Source organism: Pinus tabuliformis, chromosome 1_1, assembly GCF_031772625.1.
Source record: "Pinus tabuliformis cultivar Carrire ecotype Pingquan chromosome 1_1, CPIR1, whole genome shotgun sequence".
Lineage (NCBI taxonomy): Eukaryota > Viridiplantae > Streptophyta > Pinopsida > Pinales > Pinaceae > Pinus > Pinus tabuliformis.
The window spans coordinates 793,812,213-793,829,870 of NC_142297.1; positions in this window are offsets into that span (position 1 = coordinate 793,812,213).

The following is a 17,658-nucleotide window of genomic DNA, read 5'->3' on the forward strand; positions in this document are numbered from 1 at the left end:
GAAGGGGTTAATGGTTTAGATAACTTCTGAAGGGGGAAGAGGGGTAGGGTTTGGGTTCTTAAACTGACCAGATGTCAATTTAATCCCTGACTGTGAACATATGGCTATAATGCCAAGGGGGAAGGGATATTTATAGAATGGGGTTTTATACACCATAGTGTTTATAATAATAGGGAAAGGGTAACATAGGGGATTTAGATAATAAGAAGTTAGGGGTTAATATGAATGGAAGAGGTGAATGAGGAGTGATATCACTAAGTTTATATAAAAACAACTTAGCTTAGGGAGTAGATCAAAATGAAAAGAATTTTAGACAAGAAATGTGGCTTTTAAAGGAATAAGAACCAACATAAAACCTTAAATTCTTTCATGAACACAACTGATGAAGGGATGTTAGTAATGAATGTGAAAGGGGAGAAAAGGGAGTTAGTCATGCTCCTTTGCTTTGCTGCAACATGATGGAGAAGATGAGCTTCTCTATCCACTGATGTTCCTTTATGCTAGACCAGCAGAACTCATTTGAAAGTAATAACATTTCTGCAACCCCATCTGCCTACCCATCTACTTGCCTAGCATTTTTTGTTTCTTCATGGAGGGTGCACTTAGAATTGCAGACCCTTATGTGCCTTTTCTTTTCTTTTGGCTTTTTCTTTTGATTCTCTACCTCAGGCTACCCTTATTGCTTCCAAAGTCCCAGATTAAGCAGTTGGGAACCTTACTTCTCTACCTAGCTACTGGTCTGCCAAGATTAAACAGTTTGGACAGACTTCTTTCTCTATTCTACAACAAAAAATTGTAACATGGCATGATCCAGATTAGGCGGTTGGACCATCCATCAAAATTGAGACAACATCAAGCTATATACACATGTTGCCTTTCCTTGAAAATATGGGATCTTTGCATCACGAAAGCAGAGCATATTTGGAACTTTCTTTGCCAATCATGAAATATGAAACCTATTGGTATAGGTAGCTAACAGTGGCTCCACATGGGGATGGTTTTTCCATTTGAAAGACCAAGAACAGCAGGTCAGAATGCCTTGGCCCTTGACTTCTTGTATCAAAACTTGGAGTATTCCTCTTTGAAATCCCAAAATTGTGCTCTTCCCATCTTGGTAAATCTCTGAACTTATTTGCCTTTTGCTGATAACTAGTAAAACTTGAGAAACTGCATTTTTACATGTTAACAGAAAGTAATATATACACCTGAATATGTACAAGGGAAACTTAGGCTGTAGTTATGGATAGTAGTCAAAATAGTGCTTCAACATCCTGCCATTTACAGGACCTTCATCCAAATAAGCTTCATCAAGACTTTTAAGGAAATAAGTATTGTTTCCTTGTACTGCTTGAACAGCAAATGGTCCTCTCCAAAGGGAATCAAATTTTCCATGTTTTCCCTTATCTTTCCTTCTTGAATCCCATTTGAGGACTTTGTCACCAATGTTGAAATCTTCTGCCTTAGTCCTTCTATCAAAAGCTTTCTTTAATTTTTCTTGTAAAACTTGAACTCTGCTATAAACTTGATCTCTAGTTTGCTGCAAACATATTATTTGATTGATCATTCTTTGCATATCATTGGGCTCAGCTTGATTTTCTTGAAGAAGTTTCATGACAGGAACCCCTAGTGATGAAGGAAATTTGGCTTCTAGTCCATAGACTAACTCATATGGGCTGATCCCAATTGATCTCTTGGTTGTTAGTCTATCTGCCCATAAGGCATTGACCAGCTTCTTATGCCAATTCTTCTTATTTTCTTCCAACACTTTCTTTATGATGTTTACAAGGCTTTTATTTGATGATTCTGCTAGGCCATTTCCTTGGGGATAGTATGCAGTAGAATGGCCCAGGGTAATGTGAAATTTGTGGTAGAAATTCACCATCTTCTTAGATCTGAAGGCAGCAACATTGTCTGTTATTATCTTATCAGGACAACCAAATCTAGAAAGAATATTGGCCTCAAGGAACTGAATGATAGTGGAATCATTTGCTTGTCTGCATGGAACAGCTTCAATCCATTTAGTAAAGTAGTCTGTAGCTGTTAGAATCCATCTATGTTGGCCTGAAGATGAGGGATGAATTTCTCCAATGAAATCCAAGCCCCATTGTTGAAAAGGTCTCTCTATTGCAATAGGCCTCAAAGGAAGTGGCAGTAACTTTCTCTTTCCCTCAAACACTTGACATTTATGACATGAGGTGGTGAATTTCTTGGCATCAGAGAAAACAGTGGGCCAATAGTAACCAGCCCTCAGTATCTTATCCACAGTGGACTTCCAATACAAGTGTCCACCACAATCACCTGCATGAAATTCTTTGGTGACATTGTTAGTCTCATTCTCAATCAAGCAGTTTAACAGTATACCCTCATGGTTTTTCCAAAGCAAATTGCCATCCATAACACAAAATCTTGAAGCTTTCATTTTTAGGAACCTACATTTAGTTCTGGACAATCCTGGGGGAGCACACAGGTTTTGTAACACATAATAGATATCAGAATACCAAGGGGATTGTTCAAAGGCTACATTGATCTTTGGAGTCGCCAGCTCCGGTTCATTGTCCAGCTGGTTTATGTCTAAGGCTTGGAAGTTTTCTTCTGTCATTAGTTTGGCAAAACCTTGCCCTTTTATTAGTTTTGTAGGTTTTATTTCAATATCAAATTCCAAAATGTTGGCAATCCATTTTCCTCTTCTGCCCTCTAAGTTTTCTTGAGTGAGTATATCTTTCACAATGGGACTTGGCACATAAGCTATAACATGGGAATAAAGGATGTAAATCCTGAAGTCTTTAATGGCCTTGACCAAAGCATAAGCTTGTTTTTCCATGATCTGATATTTCAGAGGTGCATCTCTAAGAGCTCTACTAAAGAAAGCAATGGGTTTCTCATTTCCTTGGTCATCTTTCTGTAATAGAACAGCAGCAATGGTATGCTGGGAGGCAAAAGAAAAAATGATAAATTCTCTATCAAATTGGGGATTTGTTAAGACTGGGGTTTGGGTAAGGGCCAATTTTATACCTTCAAAGGCTTGATTTGCTTCTACTGTCCATTTCACTTTTGAATCCTTCTTTAGCATGTTGTTCAATAATCTGATCAGTTCTGCTAAGTTTGGGATAAACCTTCTTAAGAAATTGATCTTCCCTAAGAAAGCTTGCAATTCTTTGATGTTTCTTGGGTGGGGCATTTGTAAGATAGCTTGTATCCTGTCTGGGTCAATTCTTATGCCATCCTTTGAAATGATATGCCCTAATACCTTACCTTCTTCCAAACCAAATAGAGACTTCTTGGGATTCAAGGAAATTCCATATTTCCTACATGTTAAGAAGATCTGCCTTAAATGCTTCAAGTGTTCTTGGTCAGATTTTGAGAAAGGTGTGAGGTCATCCAAATAAATGACAAGAAAGTCATGAATCTCTTTGGCAAAAGCAATATCCATTGCTCTTTGAAATGTTGCCCCTGCATTTTTCAATCCAAAAGGCATTTTTACATATTTGAAAGTTCCCCATGGGGTTGTGAATGCAGTTTTGTCCTGATCATCAGGGTGCACTAGGATTTGATTAAAGCCTGAGAATCCATCAAGTAATGAGATCCTTGAGGCCCCTACCACTCTTTGGAGAATGTGATCCATCTTAGGTAAGGGATAGTTGTCTTTGAGGGACACTTGGTTTAGATTTCTAAGATCAACACAAAGTCTTATCTCACCAGTTTTCTTTCTTGTAGGTACTAAATTAGAAATCCAATCAGAAAACCTGATGGGTGCTATGATGCCAGCTTTAAACATTTTTTGCAGTTCTTTTTCGATTGAAGGGAGAAGCATGGGATTGATCCTTCTCAATTTCTGCTTAAATGGCTTCTGATTAGGATTGAGAGGGATAGTATGTTGGATAACCGAGGTGTCATAGGATTTTAAATCCTCATAACCCCATGCAAAGACATCTTGAAACTCTTTGAAGAGGTCAATGTATTTAGGTTTTTGATCAGGAGGTAAGGATGCAGATAATTTTATTATTTTGGGCTTCTCAATAGTTCCAATGTTGCATTCCTCGATGGCAGCATTAAGGGGCTGCATTTTTGGTTTTCTAGGGATATCATTTGAGTCAAAGATGTCCTCTAATGGAGTTAGGCCTGTTGGAAGAAAATTGTCTTTCAGCTCTATGATCTCAGCCTCTGTAGCAGCTATTTCTTCATAACTGGTTTGTTGAATTTCTTGTATGTTGTTTTTGTTAAAAATTGTTGGATGTAGGATTTGGTGAGCTGTCTTGGGTGATATTGGCTTGTTGTTCTGTTCACTCTGTATTTGTGATTGACTTGCTCCCTCAGTGTCAATGTTTAATCCTGCAAATTCTTGTTGCAAGGTCAAGAAATTATTTATTTGTGTATCATCTTCAAATACTTGCCAATCTTTAACATTGTTTGGGACAGAAGGTCTGTGTTTTACCTCAGCTGTAAAGAAACGGCTAGGTTCAAAGGGTAGCTTGCAGGTACTTGCAAATGTGGCTAAACTATGAGCATGAAGATTGTGGGTCCTAGAAATTTTGGCGATTTGAAATTCAGTGAAGGAGTTTAGTATTTCAGCAACAGCAGACCTATAAGATCTCAACCTTTTGTCACTAGTAACAAAATTTTTCTGGAGGTGAAAACGATCTGACGACACAAGGTTAAGGAATGGTGGTCATAAAAAATGAAGGTTGAAGGCATTGCAGTGGTTGAGGAATTAACTGGATTGTGGTTTCTCAACTGAATGACTTATCTTGAACATATCGGCGACACTGAGATGGATTGGTAGCGTTAACTCCAACAGATGGATGGTATGGAAGACCCATGGTGAGATGACCGATGAATGGAATAACCCAACCCGACTCAATAATGGTGATGGAGTGAAAGTATTATGTTCAAGAGTGACCTGCTACCATAAAATTCTTCAATTTTTCTTCCCTTTTCCCCAGTCATTGCTGACCAGTACCTCTTTATTTTTGTCAAGCTTGAGGAGGATAACATATGCTTGTTCTATAATTTGCCCTTCGGGAAAACCTGTCGCTATGTTTTAATGAGTCTAGCGACAATGAAACTTGTTCTTGTCTAGGTGGACAAGTTTGTCTCTATTGTTTTAACGAGTTTAACGACAAGGATAACTCAGTCTTTTTCATGTTTAGAGAGTTTGAAAAAGGACGAAAAGGAAACTCTGTCTCGTCTAGATGAGTTTGTCGCTATTGTTTTAACGAGTTTAATGACAAGGATAACTCGGTCCTTTTCATGTTTAGAGAGTTTGAAAAGGGACGAAAAGGAAACTCCAACAGTTCTTTTTTGTAGCATAATCCCTTAAGTCTGAAAAAGGATAAAATAATATGAAAGGGATGACTTTTCCAATCACTTTAACGAGCCGAAAAAGACAAGCGCTCGAACTTTCTCGTGAGATAATCCCTCAAGTTTGAAAAATATTAAAATATACGGGAGGGATGGCACTTCCAATCACTTTAATGAGCTGGAAAGGCCAATTGCTCGACAATCTTTTCATATTTAATGAGTCTAAAAAGAGTTTAAAGGGGACTCGATTTTGAGGAACGAGTGGTGTCTAGGGTAGCAAAGTGGTTCCGGGTAAGCTTGGAACTTCTCAATACATGGTCGTTTCTAGGAAGAGGTTGGCTAACAAGACCACTCATCGCAATTGTTCCTCAAAAAGGGTAAACAACCAAGTGGAAGCGTATGATTGGCCAAAAGAATGGAGGTGATGGGAGGTACACAACCAAGGCTCAAAAGGCTGATAGCATGGCAATCAAAAAGGTTAATTACCCAAGGTGGGTTCATTTTTTAACGAGCTTGAACCGTGGGGGAACTATGCTCGATGGTGGGTTTATTTTTTAACGAGCTTAAACCATGGGGGAACTATGCTCGGTGTTGGGTTTATTTTTTAACGAGCTTAAACCATGGGGGAACTATGCTCGGTGTTGGGTTTATTTTTTAACGAGCTTAAACCATGGGGAAACTATGCTCAGTTGTAGGTTCATTTTTTAACGAGCTTGAACCATGGGATAACATATGCTTAGTTGTAGGTTCATTTTTTAACGATCTTGAACCATGGGATAACATATGCTCAATTTTTTTAGTTTTTCTTTTTATGCAAGCTAGAAACGACAAAAACTAAAAAACTAGAAAAGTCAAAACTAAAAAGTTAAAAAAGCTAAAAAGCTAAAAAAATAAAAAAATAAAAATTGAAAAGGGTTTGCATGCCCCAAGCATGATGAAAAGGAGAGTCTCCAGTAGCCATATGGAAACTTACTGAGGTTAGGTAGGATGGTTTCGTCCGCAGAATAGACAAAACACTTCCTTAGCTTTGTCCACAGAATAGACAAAGGTGAATGGTGTGTCAGACCAATCACATAACCTATAGGGAAACCATGTTAGGCAGGATGGTTTTGTCTGCAGAATAGACAAAACACTTCCTTGGCTTCGTCCGCAGAATAGACAAAGGTGAATGGTGTGTGAGGCCAATCACGTGACCTACAAGGAAACCTGTCTTTTCAGCTGGGTTTGTCCACATAATAGACAAGAGTGCATGCCCCCTAAGCTTCGTTACATTCACCAGACTACTCATGGCAGTCGGGTGGATGGAATGAAGGTTGAAGAGATACCGCTGATGTACAAGGACCATTTAGGGATGATGATCGACTTAGAGCTATGCTTGAATCAGGAAATGAAAGCTGGTCAACAGTGACAATTTTGCCTTCATGTGGGAAACACATCACTCGGAAGAGTGTTGAAACAATAGCCTCCATGTTATAAACATAGTCACGTCCAAGGAGTAGATTGTAATCTAACGGTCCTGGGACTACCATCATGTTCAAGTGAACGGTTTTCCTTCCCAAAGTTATCGGTAACTTAGGAAGGATCCCTAACGGTCGACTGGTTCCTTTGTTAAAGCCTGACAGATTCTGTGTAACAGGCATAAGCGATGGCGAACCAAGTGCTTTCCAAGCAGTTGAGGAAAGGATACTCATTGATGCCCCTTCATCTATGATAGTGCTAGACACGATCATTTTGTAAACTTGTACTATGATCCGGAATGGTACATAAGAAGGAAGGCAGGATCTTGCTAGTCAATTCCAATCAAAGGAAGTGACTAGACTACTTGGAGGGGGTACCGAATAAATGGGAGAAATAACCCCTTGAGTAGCGGGAACTGGGGGATTTTCCTCCTGTTGTGAAGGAATGGGCGGATTGCCCCCAAGTTCATCGGACTCTGAAGTAATAAAAAGAATTTGAACGGTATCATTCTCACTCTCTTCGGGAAGGGTATGATCTTCTGAAGGTAAAACTAGGTCAACTGTCACCTTGACCTGTTGACTTTCGTCAGGTATAGACTCAGAAGATTCACTTTTAGTGATAGGTGTTTCAATCGACGGTCAAATTAAGTCAGTTGGTTTTTCAACTAATAAAGGGCTTGGGGAGAGTTTCCTGTATCCATATGGAAGTCGCTGCGGTGAAGCAGGACGGTTATCTAAGACTCTTTTGGCTTCATCCAAAAAAGGACAACGGTGAAGGGAATGATTACCTTCACATAACCTACATGGAACTTCGAACTTTCCTTTCTGTCCATGAACCTCATTATCACTAGTTGATGGTGTGCTGTCAACATGATCACCAGAGGTTGATGACACCGGATGGTGTGAACGGGGAGACCATTCTCTCAAGATCTGCAGAAAGCAAGGACAATCTCGATGAAAATGGTCTCCTCTACAAATTATGCAAGGAAATTTGGGTTTAGGAGCTTTAATGGGTGGATTTTCACCAGATGATACATGATTACCCCCTTGTTGAATTGACTTCTTCTTCTTCTCCTTCCCTTTCTTCTTCTTTTCTTAGCTCCCTGATTACTAGCATCACTACTTTCACCAAGCGAAGAGGAAGAAGGGGAGGGAGAAACAAACGAAGAAGAAGGAGAAGGGTTAATTTCAATATCAACTGGATGCTGATTCGATTGCGAAGGAATCACGGTATTTTGAACCACAAAGGTTGAGAATATCGATACTGGCAGGCCAATTGTAATTCCCAGAAGGGACAATGTAGCCATATATGGAGCACCAATATTTCCCCAAGAAGAAAAATGACTAGGATTCCCTTCAAAAGGGATTCCTTGATTGGTGGATCCCGAATTTGTCTCCATATATATCAACCTAAGATCAACTAAGGAACAGGGATGTTATTCTGAATTAATAAATTTTAATGACGCTTTGACACAACTTTGCTTTTTCAATTTTTAAGAGTCGAGAAAAAGCTAAAGATGACTCTAGTCTCCTTCGATTTTTAATGAGCCTTAAGTGACAAGTGCTCAGATGGACCTTTTCTTTTAAAGAGTCGAAAAAGAACGAAAGTGACTACTCTGGAAAATCTAGACAGAAGGATTACCAAAACAATCACAAAACTGCAATATACACCTTGGTGATAAATTAAAGAGAAATTACCAAGGACTTATGTATAGTAGTCAATCTTCCCAAATGTTGTGTTCAGTGCATTGCGATCGATAGGGCGATAGACTCGGCTTGCTATGGATGAAGGATATAAGCCTATTGTGATCTCCCAATATATACTCAACGGTATGGGGAGCACAAGTTCGTGCTAGCACTTGTCGTATCAAGGAGGAGGAATCACCCAACCTTCGATGAAAACGATAGTTACTAGTTTTTATGATGCTGGAACACGTCTCTAGCCTAGACCTCTAGATGTGTTGCGTTAGGTTCCAAAGCGTTGTTAGGTTCATTGAGATTTATTCTAGAGTTGATCTTTTTAAAGTTTTCCTTTCAATGGTTCACTGCGTGATGTTGATTTGAAATTCCTAAAAATGCAATCTACAATGATAAACAATCGTTGTTTATTTTGATCAATGAAAATCCTAGCTACTAGGGAAAGAAAATTACGATTATTTCAAACAAAGAGCAAAGAGCACACACTAATGCACTTTCCTAAATCATTTTTTTCACATAAACTAAATTCAAATGCAAATGCATGCATTTGTTTTTCATTCCCCTTAATGTGAAAAATGCCAAAAAGGAAAACTAAGTATAGCAAAGATCTGAAATATTTTACTCAAAGCGACATTTTCAATAATTTCTTTTTTCAAAATAGAAAGAAAGACTAAATGACACTTTTCAATTTCGAATAGAAAATTCTTTCAACACTTCGAATATCAACAAATCAAATCAAATCTATGACAAAAAGTTCAACCGACTATCTAGGGAAGGAAGAATCAACGACACTTCTCTTTTTGACACAAAATGATAGTTACGACACTTTTTGTACCAAAGCGACAGATCGATTTAAGCAAATTTTCGACAAAGGATTGTAAATGATGGAAAAATACATAAAAAAACTTACTAATCCTAATCAACGGAGGCTGGTCTATGTGATGCAAGTAGGCTTCAGTAAGGAGGCACTGTTCATAAGTAGCAAAATCAACTAAACAGAACTGAAAACAAGGACAAAAACCCCAAATTTCTAGAATGGAAATAGGTTCAGTCAGTCATCACACCTGGGCTTCACAGAAACAGGGATGCATCACACCTACTACACTTGGGAAGTGCGATGCATACTGGTTTACAGTGACAGATAGTGCGATGGGCCAGGGAGCGCAACTGAAGTGGGTTTTGGCTCAAATTTGCAGCTGATTTCAGTGAGTTAAGTTGAGCTATGATGGAAAATAAAGAGCAAAGTACAGAAGAATTATCTTGAGAGGTTACTGAGCTACCAAAAGGGCATCTAGAACACTTGTAAGTCAAATGTTTAATTCATAAACTAAACCGAAGATTGAATGAAGCAGCATTCATCTACTATGCAATTGCAGAACAAGAGCAGTTCGAAGGCTACCTAGTTGACTTCAGGCTCCATCTATAGTTTATAAAACAAACAATAACAACAAACAAACATCTATTCACTCCCCAATGGAGTCACCATTTTGTTTCTAGGAAAACTAGTGTCTTTTCGATCAACTAGCCCTCTAGGTTTGGCAGCTACCCTAGAAACAACAGTTTAAAGAAATTCGTGATTTCTTCTATGTATAATAGATAAGACAAAGACAAAGGAACCAACCTGGATCTTCTGCTTAACTCCTTGCTTGATCTCTCTCCCCCTTGATAGAGCTTGCAACTCCTCTCTATACTTATCCCGCTTGGAGAGTACCTGTAGAAACATAGTAACAAAGAACCGTCAAAGCATCTTGATCTATTATATCATAATCATTACAGAATCAGAAATATAATGAACATACAATGGCATTCACAAATGATAACATTCACAATTGCACAGTTATATGGAAGAAAACTCGAAGAACTTTATTAAATAGAAGGGAGAATTACAACCCAGTTGTCTGATCCAGCATTAATCCCTCTTCACCTCATGAAATAGCAAGATCACACCAACAATACAATGCTCTTTCTCAAATACAAACTATCAGCACTTCCTTGCAATTCACAACATTCCAGCCTTTAGATCTCTTAGATGAGGGATCCATTTATAGATGTGTGCAAGGGTGTGAGTCATCTCTGGGGTTTTGATTAGTGTCATTCCACTTGTTGCATTTGGTTCCACTTGGAGATTTCTTGGATCTCTTACTCATCCCTGGGCGAATTCAGAGAGGCAAGTGTCATAGGAGAAGTTTCTAGAAGATCCCATGAGCATCCACTTAGCAAACTGTCTCGGACATTTGTCCATCCTCGCTCATTGCACCCTACAGAAGGCTTCATTAGTATGCATCGCACCTGGCTAGTGTAGAAGTCAGTATGCATTGCACCCTGACAGTGGAGCAATCAGTATGGTTTGGTTTAGGCCAATTCTGGATGGTTTTTCAGGTGGAACTTTTGGGGAATGATGTAATAAGATGACCATGTTCTTTTAGGGTATGCAACAACACTTTTAGGGGTTGAAAAGCCCTAGTTTATTGACATATAAGATTGGAGTTGAAGTGCCCAAATATGTCTATAACACATATAAGATTTATTCTTGACTAGTTCGGTCAAAGGAACTGAAATCTTTAATTTTGCTATTTCATTTTTGATGTTGAAAGGGAGCTGAGGTTTTTTTGTTTGATTTAGATCTTCCTTAATATGTGCAGTTCGAGTTTCCTTATCCATTTTCTCATTAGTAGGCATTTCAATCTGTGTTTCTACTATTTTGACTTGATTTCTCTTATTTTGATTGTTTTAAGTAATTTTCTCTATTTGGGTTTCAGTGGAGGTTATATCTACAATCTTAGGGGTTGAAGTTTCAAGTGTTCCCCTAGGGAGGATTTGTAACACTTTGTTAATTGGAACTTCTTTTATTATTTTAGTTTGGGTTTGGATGGATCTTTTAATGGGAGTATCGTTATTCTTTTTACTCCTCAAGCTATATTGTTTATGTACCTCATATATAGCTGACTCATATCCCTATTTAAAATCAAAAGATTCAATAGATTCTAACTGCAATTGTTGTAGCATATATAACTCGTGTTCTTCTTGAGTAAGAAAAACAATGTCTTCCTCTTTGGTTTCCGATAAGTTAATCTAGGTATCATCCTCTGCTTCTTAGTTCTGTGAATCCTCAACATAGTTGTCTTGGAAGGGGGGCCTAATCTGTTGGTCTGGTGTAGCATTCTTTCCAGCATTAGGGTTCTTCCTAAAATTTTGGTTTCTTATTGGGGGTGGTTGTTGTTGATTCTCCTATTGATTTTTCCTCTCCATGTTTTCTAACCTATCCATGATTCTTTATAAACTTTTAGCTAAAAAATCTACTTTTCCAACTAAAGTGGAAGCTTCCTCTTTAAATACAACTTTCTTTTCATTTCTCATTCGGGATTTTTTAACTAATAGGTTGGCCTCTACACTAACAACATTGCTCTACATTTGTTCAAGTGTTTCAGGGTTTCTTTCCCTTAGCTGGTATGACATGTCAGTGTCAAAACCATCAGGGAACTTAATTAATGCTAGGTCAGGTGGAGGCTTAATGTTGGCTGGAATTACATTGTAGATATTATTAAACCTAGTGCAATATTCCTGAACTGACTCAATAGGAGCTCTTCTAATGTTGTCATACTCAAAGAGTATTTGCAATGGGTTTTCCTTTCTCTCCCATCTACCAATGAATAACCTATGAAAATTAGCTAAGTCTGCAATATGGTTGGCAGGAAAATCTTTGAACCATTTCTTGAAATCCCTAGTTAAGGTTTGGGCAAACAATCTCATTTGGACATCTACTTCATCTATCTCATGCAATTCAGAAAAGTCAGACATCTTGTTTACATGTTGCTAGGCAGTGTAACGACCAATAGCATCAAACAGGAAAATCTTACTCTGATAATCTGTAGGCATGACATGGAGTTGTGTAGGTAAAACAAGAGGAGCATATCGATTTGCCATTGTTGTAATGCTGGTTTGACTAGGGGATAAAGTTGTAGTGCTTGAAGAAGGGCTTGAAACTGATGGATATGAACTAGATGATGATGAGGATGGTTGATTAATAACTGGTTTAGGTGACTGGATTGTGGTGGATACTATCGGTGAGGTTATGGTAAAAGAAGGTATATTTACAGTGAGTGAAGACTGTGTTGAAATTTTAGAGGCAGTTGTAGTAAGGGCAACTAGCTCAATAGATTGTTGAAGGTAAGCACTATCTATATTGTTGATCAATGTAGAGGTCAAAGCTTCTAACTTGTCAAAATCATCCAAGACAAACTTATCTAAATTTGGATGGATAACCCTTTTTGATTTAATGAGTTGAGTAAACTCAAGGTCTAAGACTATTTCATGGATGGCATTCTTAGATTTAGTTCTAAATAATGAGAGGTCAAATATCAAATCAAAAGGGATTTCCTCTAAAGTTGGCAACTCCAGAGGGACTGAGTTGGCTTAGATTAGATGGCTACTCCTTGCCTGGGTTTCTTCGTATTTTGGTTTTCTTAGAATTCTGTCTAGGTCATCAACTATAGTTGTAGGGTTTGGATCTAGGTTTGCCCTGGTATAGTGAATCTTATTAGGAGCTAGAATTTTAAGTTTTTAAATTTTGTTTATGAAATTTTTGGAAATTTACTTCAGATAATGACCTTAAGGGGCTCAAGATTAAATTTAAGGTTTCCTTAAAGTTTTATGAGATTGAGGATCGAAGTCCCAGTATGGTCACCAAAAGTGTTATCACTCTGATAATTCTTTTGAAGTAAGAAGAAAGAAAAAATAAAGGTAACCACAAACCACTTTTGAAGATCAGGACCTAGCCTTCCTGATGCTCAGAGAGGGTTCTCTCTTTATAATTTAACTTTGTTTTAGTTAAGATGATTTTAGGCTAGTTGTTTCTTACACTTGGGTTTTGTTTTGGAAATTTGGTGGTGGGATCACTTTACTTAGATGGATAGAGGTTTGGCTTATTCCATTGGGCTATGGATTCGGATGTCTAACAAACAAGACTAGATTCAGTTCTAAAACAGTGTCTACATGGCAAGATAGATATGTTATTGTAGATCTCAAGGATAAATGGCGAATGGCCTCAAATAGGATCGAGGGAGCAATTAAGGGTTCCCTTGGCTGGACTTTGGAAGGAATGAAAGAATTCAACCGGGATGGGAAAGCAATAAAGGGTTCTCAGATCCAGGTATTAGAAGAAAACATGTAAATGACTAACTGTGTAAAACAGAGTGTAATTAAACAAATTCTAAGTGATATTTCCAGTTAATTCATTTAGATTTTAGAACACATTTAAGATTATGAAAAAACATAAGAAAGATAACAAAATGACACAAAGAAAGTACTTCATTTCAAATGGCTCATCTCATGAATCTTGTAGCAAAAAGATTTTATTACCTGCTCCAGTCTGTTGACTTGAAAATGGTTACATTCACCCTCAGGTTTAAGATCAAAATGACTCTACAAATGTAAAATAATCCACCATAATACTTCGAATTTTGAAGTATTTATACAAAAGGAATTACAAAATATCTGAAACTGTATTCAGAACTAATCTAGGAAAAATGAAATATCTTCTTGCAAGAATATAGAGACATCTATTGAACTGTTTCATGTTGTCCCTTTTATTTTGGTTCTATTGGTTGTAGACTTTGATTTTTAGCCGTTTATGCTGCTAGGCTGTTTTGCTTTCACGCTGGATTCTCTGTTTTCCTCTAACCTTTCACCTGATACTCTTTCATCTGATACATGTTAACCCTGCTGACCTGTAAATATTCTTTTACCCTGTTGTTTCACTTTTTACTTTACATTTATAATTTACTATGTTTTTACTACAATAAATCATTCAATTTTACCATCTTTCTTCATATGGTAATTTTATATTGATTATTTTTCTATATATCTCATCTGCCTCTGTATATTTGGAAAAAGTGGGCTTATTAATAAACAAGTGTTTTACCTCAAGCTAGAGGTAAAACAAGTTTTCAAATGTTTGGTACAAGACTTTGCCTATTGGCATTCCCTTCATAGATGAAGTCATCACCTGTTATTTGGCTACTTCATTGATCTTCTTGTTGTAATCTTCCTGTGTCATTAACTTGTCATTTACAACTAAGGGATTAGGTAATCCCTTTTCCTTCAACAACTCAAACTTAGCCATGAACCTGTCAACGACTAGTTGCATGTTCTGACACTTATCTTCTAAATTCAACTTTAAGTTCCTTTTGTTCAGGACTCTCCTGACTTCTAAAATGGTACCTATGCTATTAGGTATCTCAATCTCTTGCAGTTCATATTTATTCTTGGAGTTGAGGAAGTGGATGATTCTTTTTTCTTCCTCTCACATATCTCCAAGTTTTGTTTTAACCCCCTCAATGTCTTTTGTTGCCTGCTTGATCAAATAAATTTGTTCAAATATGATCTGGATAGATGGCCAAATATCATTGATAGAGTCAATGATATTGGCCCACAGTTTCTCTTTAGCCTTTCCTATTGGCTCAGTCAAGGTTAGTTCTTTCTCCAGGCCTTTAATCTTTTCATTCATTCTTGCAGCCTTTTGTTGCTCTTCCTTATGCATAATCTTAGCAAGTTTGTAATCTGTCTGAAGGTTGGTGACTTTCTCATTCACTTTGTTCATCTCATTGATCTGAATGGACATTTATTCCATTGCTTTGACCAACCTATCTGCTTCATCACCCGTGGTACCTGTTGTTGTTGATTTTGTTACTGATGTAGTCGAAATTGATGCTGGCAGTATAGTGACCATTGGACCGGTCAGAGCTAATGCTACTGCTAGAGTGGAAGGTACAGTTGTAGTCACTGTTGTAATGAAAATTGGAGGAGCATTATCAATGCTAGATTGTTTGAGCTGAATCAAGATTTCTAGTTCCTTTTCCATCTCCTTCAACTGGTCATTGAGTTGCAGCACCAAGTCCATCATTTCTTCATGATTCGTCTACCTTTCGAGGACTTCTTTTGTTTGTGGGTGTTGTAAATGAGGAATCTTGGGTTGTTTCTTGAGGGCTGCAATGTCCTCATTCTTCTTTTTGATTAACTGCTCAGCAGTGTTGGCTACTTGGGGCCTAACCCAGATTTAGCAGTGAGTTTAGCCAAGCAAATCCCGGTACTACCAGCCATTTCAGCAACAGTCTGCGGAGCGCGGACTAAGGTCACACCCAAGGTAGTATGGGAGGGTGTTGGAACTAGGTTTCCGCACCCTAGGGATGTCTTGATGTGGGAGATCAGTGCTCGATCCAGCCTTTGTGCTTACTAGATCACGCGTACTCAACAGCTTCTGGTGTTATGCGGAATTGCCTTCACACGGCTTCTGCCACAGTGCAATCAATATTAATCACCTGTTTCTTCCTCAATTAGGTTTTCTTCGTTAATTACTAAGAAGATTCTCAATCATAAGCATACATATAAGTGCATGCAGATAAAGAAGTAGGTGCCATCAATAAATAACATTCAATTACAGATCCATAAACCAAATGCACAATATATCAAACCAACTGATCTTTATTAATAATGTCTTCAAAGCTCGATCCAATACAGACTCGAATCCTTCCTACGCACTCAGCTGTAGGGGTCCGCGCACTCAGCTGCAGACTCTACTAGGCCTCTGCGCACTTAGCTGCAGAGCCTCTACCCTACTACTACGATCCAATACCTTCATATCTACTTCTATTCTCTACTTAAATCTCCGCATCTCACTATTACATCTCAAAAGATTCAAGACTGCCTTCTACACTTAGAGCCTTGCTCTATTTATATAATCCCATGGTTCGCAAACCACGGGTAGGCCGACATACTCTATATTAAATTTACATTATTTTAGGGTGGAAAACCCTAGACTCTTATGCTCCATGCCCACATTTCGCTGGGTCTTTACATTACATGGACCAAAACTCGGGCCTTAAGCCCCAAAAACTCGCTATGGGGGCTCTGCTTCCCAAGAGGCCCCCAACATAATCATGGTGACTCATCCCGAGTCACTCGTCTGGTGCAGAGATCTTTGCGCAGAGGTCATCTATCTACTTCTACGCTTCTTGTAAGTCCGCCGCACATTCTTCCGCTATCCGTTTTACCAGTTGTGCGCGACTTTCCGATGCGGCGTCTTCAGGGGCACCTCCTTGCCTTAGCACATATATACCCTGCATCTGCGCCAGCTTTCCCTCGATCTTGGCAGTGACTGTGAATGCTTCCTCGAGCCAAGGTTGGATGCGTGCTTTAATCACTGCTTCTTTTTGTCGCGCAACGTCCACCTGTTCCTTTAGCGCTTGGGCCTCCCTCATATTTTCCAGTTACTGAGTAAGGGCGACCGTCTGTGCGGTCCCTCAGACATTGTCATAGGCCTACTGCAAGTCCCATGCTTCTGTCTCTAAACGTTGTAATGTTGGGTCTTCCTACAGTGATTGGGTCTTCCTACAGTGAAGTGAGTGTGAAGAGTGACTAATCTAGCAAGCCCGTGCAATCCTGTATAGCACGTTGTATTGCTTCCAACCCCGATTGAATGGCGCGGTGGCGCTGCTCTCTGACTTCCAGGGGTGTAGAGGGCTACACTTTCAACCACAGTTCTGCAATCTGTAGGTTGAGGTCCAGCTGGATCCTCATTGCTTCCACTTTTTCCTTGCGGAATCCACTGGCCAGTTTGTGGATCCGCACTCTTGCTGGTAAGTCTATCGGAATCTCTAGCTTGGGGACGTGATGACATGCTTCCTCCACGATCTGCTCCAACTGCTAAGTCTATGCTACGACTTCATCACGTTGGAGGCTCAGTTGCTCGATATTTATTCGTTGTTCGCTAAGCATTTTTACTGTGCGTCCTTCTCTAGCACGTAGCTCTTCTGTTGCTTCGTCTTGCAGCTGGTATAATATGTCTCACGGCAGGGTAGCCAAGTTTAGGCCAAGTCCCTGAATCTGGCCTAACGTGGCTCTGTCCTTTGTGATGTCCACTGTCAATGCTCCCTATGGTAGCATGATGGTATTATCCAACTTGGCCCGCAGCAACTACTCGATTGCCAATGTACCCATAGTGCCCATAGACGGCTACCTTTTCTTGCAGTGGGGGCTGCACCTGAAGTTCCTGGAGTTGTGCCCTGAGCGCCCCCAACACATTCTGCTACTCCGTCATTGCTTCCTGGAGTGCCTCCCTGGTGACCTTGTGAACTGTGTCGCCGATGTCATATAGGTCACCCTCAGTCAATGTAATAGGTTCCCCATCTAACTTGGAAGCCTTGGTATT